At 34.5% G+C, this 10,915-nt stretch overlaps 1 long non-coding RNA gene across 1 annotated transcript; it reads left to right on the top strand.

The window, feature by feature from the left end:
* The first annotated feature begins 8,215 nt into the window (after window positions 1-8,215).
* LOC115456445 lies at window positions 8,216-9,466 on the top strand. The gene is made up of 2 exons (XR_003939880.2): window positions 8,216-8,331; window positions 9,217-9,466. It is a non-coding gene; the product is annotated as an uncharacterized LOC115456445 (long non-coding RNA).
* Window positions 9,467-10,915: the final 1,449 nt, after the last annotated feature.

The raw sequence follows: 10,915 nt of genomic DNA on the forward strand, positions 1-10,915 counted from the left end.
AGCTGGCTGATATAGAAAATGTCATTGTAGTTTCCATAGCGATGGAAAATAACAAGAACAAAAATGGTGTAACGGTGATACATACGATGTAGCGTAAAACTCAGCTAATAGTAAATAAAGTCTGCTCTGTTTATAAATTCTAAGGGCGTTCTTACTCTGCAGTATATCCCATTCCTAACAGACCATCAGATGCAATGAGGCTGTTTTGCCGTGCACGTATGAAGAAAAATAAAAAAATATCATAATTATTTTGTAGTATGGTTATAATAATGTCATTTCTATATTGTTTTATTCGAAACATAACGCGACATTTTAGTATATTATTCAGTTCTCTCAAGTACTATTTGTAAGTGATTTATCCTATTAGTTTAAGGGAAGCTAATTTGCGTTTTTGACCATTGGTTTGATACCTAGGCTGCACAAAAAATAGTGTGAAGTTTTAATTAAAACACTTATGACTCTTTTTTTTCATGGGGAATATCTTCTTGGTTCCCACCTACTAATGGTAAGCAGCGTATGTCGGACTTTTACCGGCTAAAAACCCCATGTTGGTCTCCATCTGCACCTTGGTGAAGCTCTGGGACCTCAAAATGAACACGCTAGAACTCCACCAGTGCGTCGCTGAAAGCACTGTCTCGGTGGAGGAATAAAAGCTCTTGCTAACACTTCCCACCCTCAATACAATCTATCTGTAAGCTGTTAAGCAGATGTACCAGGGCGATGGATACGAACGACTTGGCGTCTTCGAAAAAAAACCCTTATAACCCAGGAATGTTCCTATCACATCACACTTCGGTGCTAAACAATGTTGATCACGTATTTCGACTGTAATCTACTTCCCAACATCTTTTTTCGGTGAGGCGTAATAAATTCATACATTACTTTATTTCCAGCTCTTGAGCTAGGTAATAAAGTCTGCTGGTATTTGACGCAGTATGAATAATATATAATAAATAAATTTTAAAAAGTTCTACACAGAAATCGTGAAGTATGTTTTTAGCGTGTTTGCGACTGATAAATAATATTTATAAAGTTTGTATATAGAGAGTAATAACTGGAACTCCTAAGCTGATAAAAATGAAATATTCCTTTATTGTTAGAAAGCTATACTGTCCCTTAATATGTTTATTTTGATATTATTCGGGGAAAATTTACGTAAGTAGAGTTGTAGACAAAAGTTGTAGAAATATTTTATATTTGGGAAAAAAATAAAAGATTTCACAGGGTATTTGAGAGGGATTATGGTAGACTATTTAAGTAGTCCTGATAGAATAATTTCTCATGTTTACGCGAATGTTAAACATTGAAATTAAGCTATTATTCGGATTTTATCCGTCCCCCCCGTGACCATGAAGGTGGCAAAGTCTTCGAAACGTCGGGAGAAAACTAAAATATAAAAAACCGTGATAGAATCCGAATAATAGTTTAATTTCAATATTCCTTACATTTGATATGTCTATCAATAAGGGGGTTAAACTACCAAGTGCATTTAGATGAAATTTGGTATGGAGTTTGTTTGAAACCCTATGAAGAACTTAGGCTACCATTTATCCTAGGAAAATAAATAACGTGACTTATATCCTGGAAAAACTCTATCACGCGGAAGAGTTGTGAGCAAGATAGCTAATAGAGTATATTATAAAAAAATACGACTTCTACTTCGTTACAATCAAATTGTAGAAAGAATGGTATTGTAGTTGACTGTCGAATAGTATAATATAGTAATACATAATAATATATAATACATTGTAAAATAGTGCGTAACATTGTTTTTTATAGAACGAGGTTTTATGCTATTAGTAAATAATGACGTGTTTAAAAATTATTCCAAACGTACAGTCAGCTAGAAAATTTGCTAATCACATTAAAAAATTTAAAACGTTTTTACACATTAACTTCAATCGGAACAGTTATTTTCAGTAAACTCTTTGAAGTTTATTTTAGTGAAAAAACGATCGTCTATAGGAACGGAAATGTTTTAAAAACGATTTGAAATTTTGTATTTTCAGTTACTTTTGTAACTGACTGTACAATTTATTCTGAAAATTCCAATATGAATATTGCTCGGATTTTCATCACAATCACTTATACAGAATAAAACGAGGTAAAATTTTTACGGTAGCAAGTGGCTTGATTGTGCTGCCGTCGCCGACGTCTATGGGAGACGGTGAACACTTACCATCAGGTGGGCCGTTAACTGGTCTGTCTTCGGATGCAATAAAGAAATATATTTAAAGAGATAACATATCCTTAAGAGAGAGAGAGAGCGAGAAAATATTTCCTTTATCCATGGGACTTAATCTAATAATCCTGAACGTGAACAGTGTAGTGAAAACACAATATTGATCACTAACATACATTGTGTTTGAATAGTAAATAATTATGAATGTATATAGACTAATTTTAAAAAGATGATCGTTGGAACAAGTCTTTTTTATTCAATTAATTTACTGTATATTTAGTTAAGCTTATTTATAAGTTATAGCTTAACTGGGAGGGGAACGGGCTGCCGAGACGAATTTCTGCAGGTTCAAAACCCAAGGGCACATACCTCTGTTTTTTTGTAAAATCATGAGTGTATTCTTAGCGAATTATAGCGAGCTTTAACAGTGAAAGAAAACATAGTAAGGAAACCTGCATACCTTAAAACTTCTCTATAACAATTTTGAGGATATGTGAATTGTACCAACCCGCACTAGGCCAGCGTGGTTGACTAACACCTAATCCCTCTCAGTGGTAGAGGAGGCCCATGCCCAGTAGTGGGACAGTATATAATGCAGGGCTGATAATATTATGTTAAACGCTCTTTTTACAGTAAACATTATATTAGCAAAATAATTACAGAATACAATTTTAGACATTTTTCTTGACAACGTCCAACCAAAGAGAATAAATAATAGAATAGTCGCCGCGTGACATATCTTCTCTTCTGCCAGCTTGCGCGCAGCCGAATACTTCCGGAAACGCCCGATGTCATCGGCTAGGATAGCGGCGCGTAACATCGGCCATCCTGCAAAGTGAATACCAAAGGTATTCACAAACATAAATTTGAGAAAGCAGAACTGAATCGGATACTTATATTTTAAACATTTTTACCAGTAAATCACTAACTATTTCTGATCGATTAACTCTTTAATAAACCAATCAAGTCTTGCGTATCCACAATATCCAACAACTTATCCATTTTGCAATTAACTTTCACGCTATATGTGTATATAATTTATTTTTCGTTAGTACCTAAACCCCGTTTCCTTACTTCATTCCCAGCAACCAAAGACCTTCATTCTATTTATCCAAGTTTACATACAGTTAATGCTGAATACTAGTAGCAATCATAGAATGCTGAGAACCAAACTTAACTTTTTAAAAAAACACCCAGAACAATTAGAACTTTCAAAGCAAAACCTCCAATTAGTAAGACAGCAGCAAATGAAAAGGAATGAGAAGCACAACTAAAGAACACCATAGAAGTCGCAAAGGAAGTTAACACACAAGATAATAAAACACACAATAAGGACTTATCAGCACACGATTCATACATATAAATAAGCATACGCAACATATACCAACTCAATCAAATCAATTAATCAAATGGTTTACGAGTAACACAGCATAAAGGCAAGAAGCGTTAGAAAAGTCATAACTGAAATTAATAAAATATTTAAAACTAACATGCGGAAGATTGCCATACTTCCAGATTATAAACACAGAAAAAATGCATTCAAACGACCAGAGGCATTAAGAAAAAAGACGGGAAAATACAGACAGCGAAAAGAGATTAGATCCCCAGCATAAAGGATAAAAACGGCATAATAGAAACCACAATACGAGAGTCTCTATCAAAGCTACTTAATGCATCCAAGAATTATACACATGCAGAAATACTACAGAAACAACAGATCCGACCATTAAAGAACCGGTACCGGAGACAATCTCTGAAACATAAAAGTAGTCAAATAAAACTCCAGGTGCAGAGAACATCAGCAATGAACTTCTCATCGAGAACAGGGACATTATTAACACCTACACTCACATAGTTATAGACTGAGGTCTTAAGAATAAATTAATTTCAAGTCAGTGGACAACAATTACTATTATACGACTACACAAGAAAATTGAAAAGAACATTTTTTTTTATTACTAGCTCTTCTAACCTAATCGATAACATAGGATGTACAGACTCCAAATTAAGAACGGATACATTAGCAACAAAACTGGGTGCACGACTTTCGAGAAGTGAACTCTACATGCAATAAAAGTAAATTAGGAAACAAGTTACATTGTGTTTGAATTAGTAATAACGAATTAGTTGAAGTCACAAATTAGGGACAGAATTTATTATTCCAAGTTTCTTAATCTGAGGTACTTTACCGCTAAAATACAAATTTCTTGAAGCATATTATTGTGGACTGATACATTCGCCACAAAGGCAAGTGATGACTATAATTGATTCGCCGTGTTGGCAAGTTGAAAGTCACTCTGTTATGGGGACGGTTGCCAGAACGAGAATCAGCAAAATTAAGTTTCATTAACAAAACAGAGTTATCAATGTCAACGTTAACCCATTTTTGTAAAACAAAAAAAAAATTATATCTGCCATCTCGCGTCTTTATTCAAGAAAACTGATTTTAAATTGAGCAAATCTAGATTCGTAGCTTTGTAAACTGTGGTAGTGGTTATTCACGTGTGAAAAATGATACAGAAACTGCTTCTGGGCTCTCATACCAATCTCTGAATATGTTCGATGAATGACGGACTCCAGAGAGCATAGCAACATTCAAGATCAAATCGGACGAAACAACTAAAAATACGACAGAGATCTCGGGATCTTCAAAACTTTCGTTTGTTATAACAGAAAACCAATTGAAAGCGCAGTCTACCCCGTAACTATGAGTCGAATAGTCAGTTAAGCCACGCGTGTCAAGACACTTCCTAAATGGGATATTATTTAAAATATAAGAAACACTAAGAAGACTATAAATCTTAACAGTTTGAATAAATAACTATAGGTCTACAACTTGATGTCAAATATCTATAAAGTCCTCGCTAAAGTGGTTCTATATTGCAGGCATAACCAAGACACTGGACCAGATTCAACTAAGAGAACCAGCAGACTTAACCGTTACCCCAGTGTTTATAAAAAACTGTCCCTGGCGATCGAAGCCGATGTGGAGACATGTGATTTACAATTACACTACTCAAGTACAGCGTTAGCTACACGTGTATGTTCCGCTTATATAAACAACCAGCACAGAGAGAACATGGCCAACATGGAATAAAAACAACTACAGCAATTTTCATATGCATTACATAATGTTGGCAACTCATCGGAACCAGGATTTGTACATAATTTTCGGTAATGACAATTTTACATTCCGTAAATTGGGCTCCGTAAATAGTATCGATACTGAAGCACACATCCGTCGCTACTTCTACCGAATATGTTTCAACTTTTTTAATTATTATAACACTACCTGTAATTTCTCGCCATATAATTACATATATACAAAATGACAATAACTGAACTCTAAACATACTTTTTTTTTTAAACTATTTGATTAAAACATCAGCTTCTAATGACCCACTAAAATCAGAAGACATCCATCTCTGAAGTATCATCATGACATGAATTCCTTGTGCATGTCTGCTCGATAAAACCACGGTTAAAATATTTCTACAACTCAACAGGTTAACAGAAAATAACTTATCATAAGCAGTATAATAGATGTCAGTCGTAAGGTTTTATCTGATATTTTACTTTTTTTTTGTTCATAATGTTATTACCAACAATAAACCACCACCACCACCATGTACCCACTTCAAAATTGCAAGAATACTCAAAGACAAATGTTTTTGCAATCTCAGATTACCATTCCCACTGTTTATCAAAAAATTGAGCGAAGGTTAACCAACCAAGCTTAGTGTTACAGCTAGTACGGCAACACAATCCAGTATACCATTTCAGAGTCACCATATTGTACCTTTATTCATTCGCAGAAATATTGCTCACATATTGTACCTTATTAGTATACTTAGAGAGCATCAATTGTTCAGAGCCATTGCGTAAGTGCTATGTAAGAATACCAAACATTTCAATTAATAAGCCAGTGCTTTTCAATTTATCCAGAGTCCAAGTACAGACAGAATAGTTTTTTTATCATGCTCCAAACCAGATCAGTGAGGGTATCTGGAACAGAAGATATGTATGTTATATTATATTATTATATTACATTTCTAAACAACAACGTTTGCTCTGTCTTATTTTCTTTACTCTGTTTTCCTAAATTGCATTTATACATCAACACAGTTGACTGGATTTTGGAACCTCGTATACCACAAATCACATAATATTGTACTCCTGCCGTATATTGTAGCTTAATCTCTTTATGTCAGACTGTAAGCTTTCCATGTAAGATTAATGAATTCACAGATATTATATATAGTTTATAATTAAATATAAACACTAAACCAGAAACAGAACTAGAAAAACAGAAAAGAAATTAAGTAAAACAGAATTAATGAAGCAGATCAGTAAAATAAAGCAGTCAAATCAGACAGAGTATGTTCTGACGTAGTGTTACCAGGTGTCTCGATGTGCGCGGAATATCCCGGTTATCAGAGTTCTGGAGACGCGTCCCGATTTGCGACTGATTGGGACATTAAATGTCCCGAAAATCAATAAATTTATCAAAAGACATTATTATCAAAAGAAATAAACAACACATCACATCACTAGCCCTGTAGGTATAGTTTTATTTTGTTCTGTTGTTTAGAGACGCAACTGTACCGTGATCTATAATTCGATGTTAAAACAGAAATTGCAATGAAAACCAACATTAGCATGACTTGCAGTATTTTTTTTGTCTTTCGACCTTCAACCTGGATTCCGATTTGTTTACCTGTTGCCCGATTTCAAACAAATAGGACCTAGTAACACTAATCATAATGCTCATGGCTACAGACAGAATATGATCAGAAGGCTCATGACCACAGACAGAATATGATCAGAATGCTCATGACTACAGACAGAATATGATCAGAATGCTCATGGTTTCAGACAGAATATGATCAGAATGGTCATGGCTACAGACAGAATATGATCAGAATGGTCATGGCTGCAGATAGAATATTATCAAAAGGCTCACGGCCACAGACAGATCAGATTAAATAAAATAAACAGTTACGCACGTTCGCATTGTCAGCCTGAAGTGTTGCGCCACCGATTTGACTTCACATGACTCCAGTCATTCCTGTCTCCAATGATTTAGTTTCTAAGAAAACACCCTCTCCAGTGAGCCAAGCAGCCGGCATAACGAAGTTTTGTTATGAATGTCGTGAATCGTACTAATGTGCAGACATCAATTCCATATGCATTCCCAACATATTTACTTCAACAGACGTAGACGTTGCCATGGTAACTAAAAGTCTGAGAATCTGGTAATTTTAATTTTGGCATTCAATGATTCATCACAGATTTATTCCGATAGTTCTCTTCACATTCGAATTCAATGTAACTTCAAATTATCATTTGTATAATCCCACTTCTGAATGTTAAACGCTCTTTTTACAGTAAACATTATATTAGCAAAATAATTACAGAATACAATTTTAGACATTTTTCTTGACAACGTCCAACCAAAGAGAATAAATAATAGAATAGTCGCCGCGTGACATATCTTCTCTTCTGCCAGCTTGCGCGCAGCCGAATACTTCCGGAAACGCCCGATGTCATCGGCTAGGATAGCGGCGCGTAACAATTATTATATTATGAGGAATAAATGTTATGTTTTATGGTGACTAGCGCAGCAGAGTGCCACGAAATTTCTTCTTTTAATACAAAGTTCTGTATGCGTTTTTACTGCTTATGAGCGATCGTATCGCTTACTATCAGGGAGGCGTATGCTCGTCCCGTCATTCAATTGTAATTAAAACAAATACTTCTATAATCCTATGTTTGTAATTCTTTCCACGAATATGGGGTTGTCTCAGCGAGATATAAATATATTTTATAATAAGCATTGTTTTTCCTAATGATCTCAGAATTCTAATTTTTTTTCACTTGCTAATTGACAGAGGTACAAACAAACAATGAGATGACATCGAAAGTTGTTGTTTTGTTGAAATTGCAACCTTATTCCCTTGTGTTACGATATGGTGGTTGGGTAAAACCACTTCTGTTGAATTGGTATATAAAACGAATTTGATTTATGGTTTCTTCATTCTTGGATCATTGTGTGAGGTGGAACAAGCACATATACTAACTTTAATATCAAAATGCTTTCCTTGGTCAAATTCCTTTTTGTTATCGTCACGCTCTTGGTTATAACACAGGTGAGTTATAATCATTAACTATTTTATACTTTTATTATTCTACATTAATTGAGTATTTCTCATAATCAATGTATGTAATGAAATAGTTTTTACGATATTTTTTGTCGCATGTGTCTTTTTTTGTTTCTCATAATATTTTCCGTTCTATCAAATAATATAATAAATTAATTAAGACAGAAAGAAAAATAGATGAAACAGTTAAAATCATAAAAATAATTACTAATAACTATTTCGGTACATATTAATTTTGAGAAATACTCAGTTATAGAAATATAAGTAGTATATTACGATAATATATAATTTATTTAAATAAGAATATTTAAAGGTCAACTCTAAAATAATATTTGGTTTTACATACAATTTGTTTCCTGCTTTAAAACAACATTCGCTATGTTATTGTAGTTGAACACGCCAAAATAACTATGATTATAAACTCTGTTAAATTATATTAGAATTTATGACGAAGTTGGGTTATTTCGTCCAATATACAAGTCGAAAGTTCGAATTAAATTATTATTGTAAATTTACTAAGATATTAGGATTTCCATCTCTGGTGTTGGGAAAAGCCAATATTATTCAGGGGTAAAGTTGTTGACATCGTTACGCAAAAGGGTAGTATGGTCAAGACTTTATTCTGAACTATGTTGGCAACATAATTGTAAATAGTATTATACTTTTTTCTGATTTTATCCTAATATAATTTAAATTTACAAAAACTTTTTTTGAACACGTTTTCGAAATAATTGGGCTTAGGTTTTATGGTGCTCATTTGCCTTACGACAGCCATTTGGCTTCTAGGAGAAATACAATCCCGGGACTCGCAAATTATCATAGAAAAATATTTAGTTTAGTATTAGTAGCATTAAGAAACCGTTCTTCTTTTAGGATGTTACCAGTCACTGGTTTGGCGGATGGCATGGTGGTTGGGGCCGACACTTCGGACCCCCCCCTGTCGTAGTCGGCGGAGGCTTCGGCTTCGCAAGATTTGGAGGCTATGCACCACCTCCCCCCTTCTTCTACCACCCGCCACCACCTTTCTTCGGATAATTTGGGACAACGCACGGATTTTGGAAAACGAACCTAACAACCTGGACACTATTATGTTAGTTTAAATTAAATATTTATTGATAATTTTCATTTTTATTTTACTCCATTTTATTGTCTGTTTGTTCTAAAGTCAACGTATTTTATTTAAGACGTTGTATGGGTGAGCACCTTTAAATCTTACAAAACATTTTAACCGGCTTACCAGGAGTTTTATTGTGTGAGCGCCTGGGTCTATATGCTATACTAGCTTTTGTTAGTAGCTTCGAATGTGTTAAAGATGTTTTTAGGGATTAGAGTTCACGCTACATATTTCCCCAGGATAAAAAGTGGTCTATGTCTTTCTTAGAATCTTAAATTATCTATTTATCAAATATTGTCGAAATCCGTTCGATAGTTTTTGCGTTCATCGCGTTCAGACAGACGCGGCGGGGGTCTTTATTTATATTACTTAATGATTTACAAGTAGTGTGTACATTAGATATTATAAGAGACTTGGTATCCCACTCTGGGGCAAAATATTATTGTAAGCAAAAGAATAAGTTAAGAAAATAAAATAATAATAAACAAGTCAATTATATGTTCATAGATAGACATTAAACAGTATAGTTAGTTATAGGCATATCAGGGCCAAATTTGTGCTTCAAAAGTTATTACCAAGTGGTACTAAGTCATTGTATTATTTGAAATGTCCGTGTGGCAAGATGTCATAGCGTCTTTAATACTATAAGAAATAACATATTTGCACAAAATATGCTAATATGCGCATTAAAAACGTGCAAATCACGATATAGACAAAATGTAAAGTATTTTACATTGGTGTTTTGCTATTTCACAGAAGATTGAGTAACAACTGCATGAGCGCAAATTTTTTGTATAACTAATTTACCAATGTCAAGTCTATATAATCTTAGAAATTTTTAGTTCATAGACATTATATTACAGTCCGAAGTCTAATATTACTGCCCGTCATCGCGTTGTACTCGCCACCTATACATTATGAACGGAATACACGCTGAAAAAGTGGGTGCATGAGTTGCACTTCTGCCCAACCCTTTCGTATTATATATAACGTCACACACAGATATGAATCCTCCTCCTAGCCGAATGTTCGGCCACGGCGGCCAATCTCAATGGAGATCAGCGAGGTACTCAGGAGACATTATAGTGCACAAGTGAGTGAGCAATACACAAATATACTTTCTGTTCCTTCAATCTCATAGTCTAGTGAGATGGAAATCCGACAGGCGCAAGATCAACGTTTTTACATGCTCTCCGAGGCCAAGGGGTACCACACCGCCATTATCCAGACACCGAGCTGCAACTGAGTATTAAGATGGAAAAACCCAGTCACAATTATTTTGGCCTGACCCGGGATTCGACCCCAGCACCTCAGCGCAGCAGTCGTACTTGTACCGTGTACAATTACAACTACGCCACCCAGGCAGTCAAAGATAAAAGGTGTGTGTGTGACGTTATATATTTTTTTTATTATCATATTATATTTTAAGCCCATAATTGTAGAAGGTAGGTTATAAAA

The sequence above is a fragment of the Manduca sexta genome, chromosome 18 (assembly GCF_014839805.1).
Source record: "Manduca sexta isolate Smith_Timp_Sample1 chromosome 18, JHU_Msex_v1.0, whole genome shotgun sequence".
In the NCBI taxonomy this organism is placed as follows: domain Eukaryota; kingdom Metazoa; phylum Arthropoda; class Insecta; order Lepidoptera; family Sphingidae; genus Manduca; species Manduca sexta.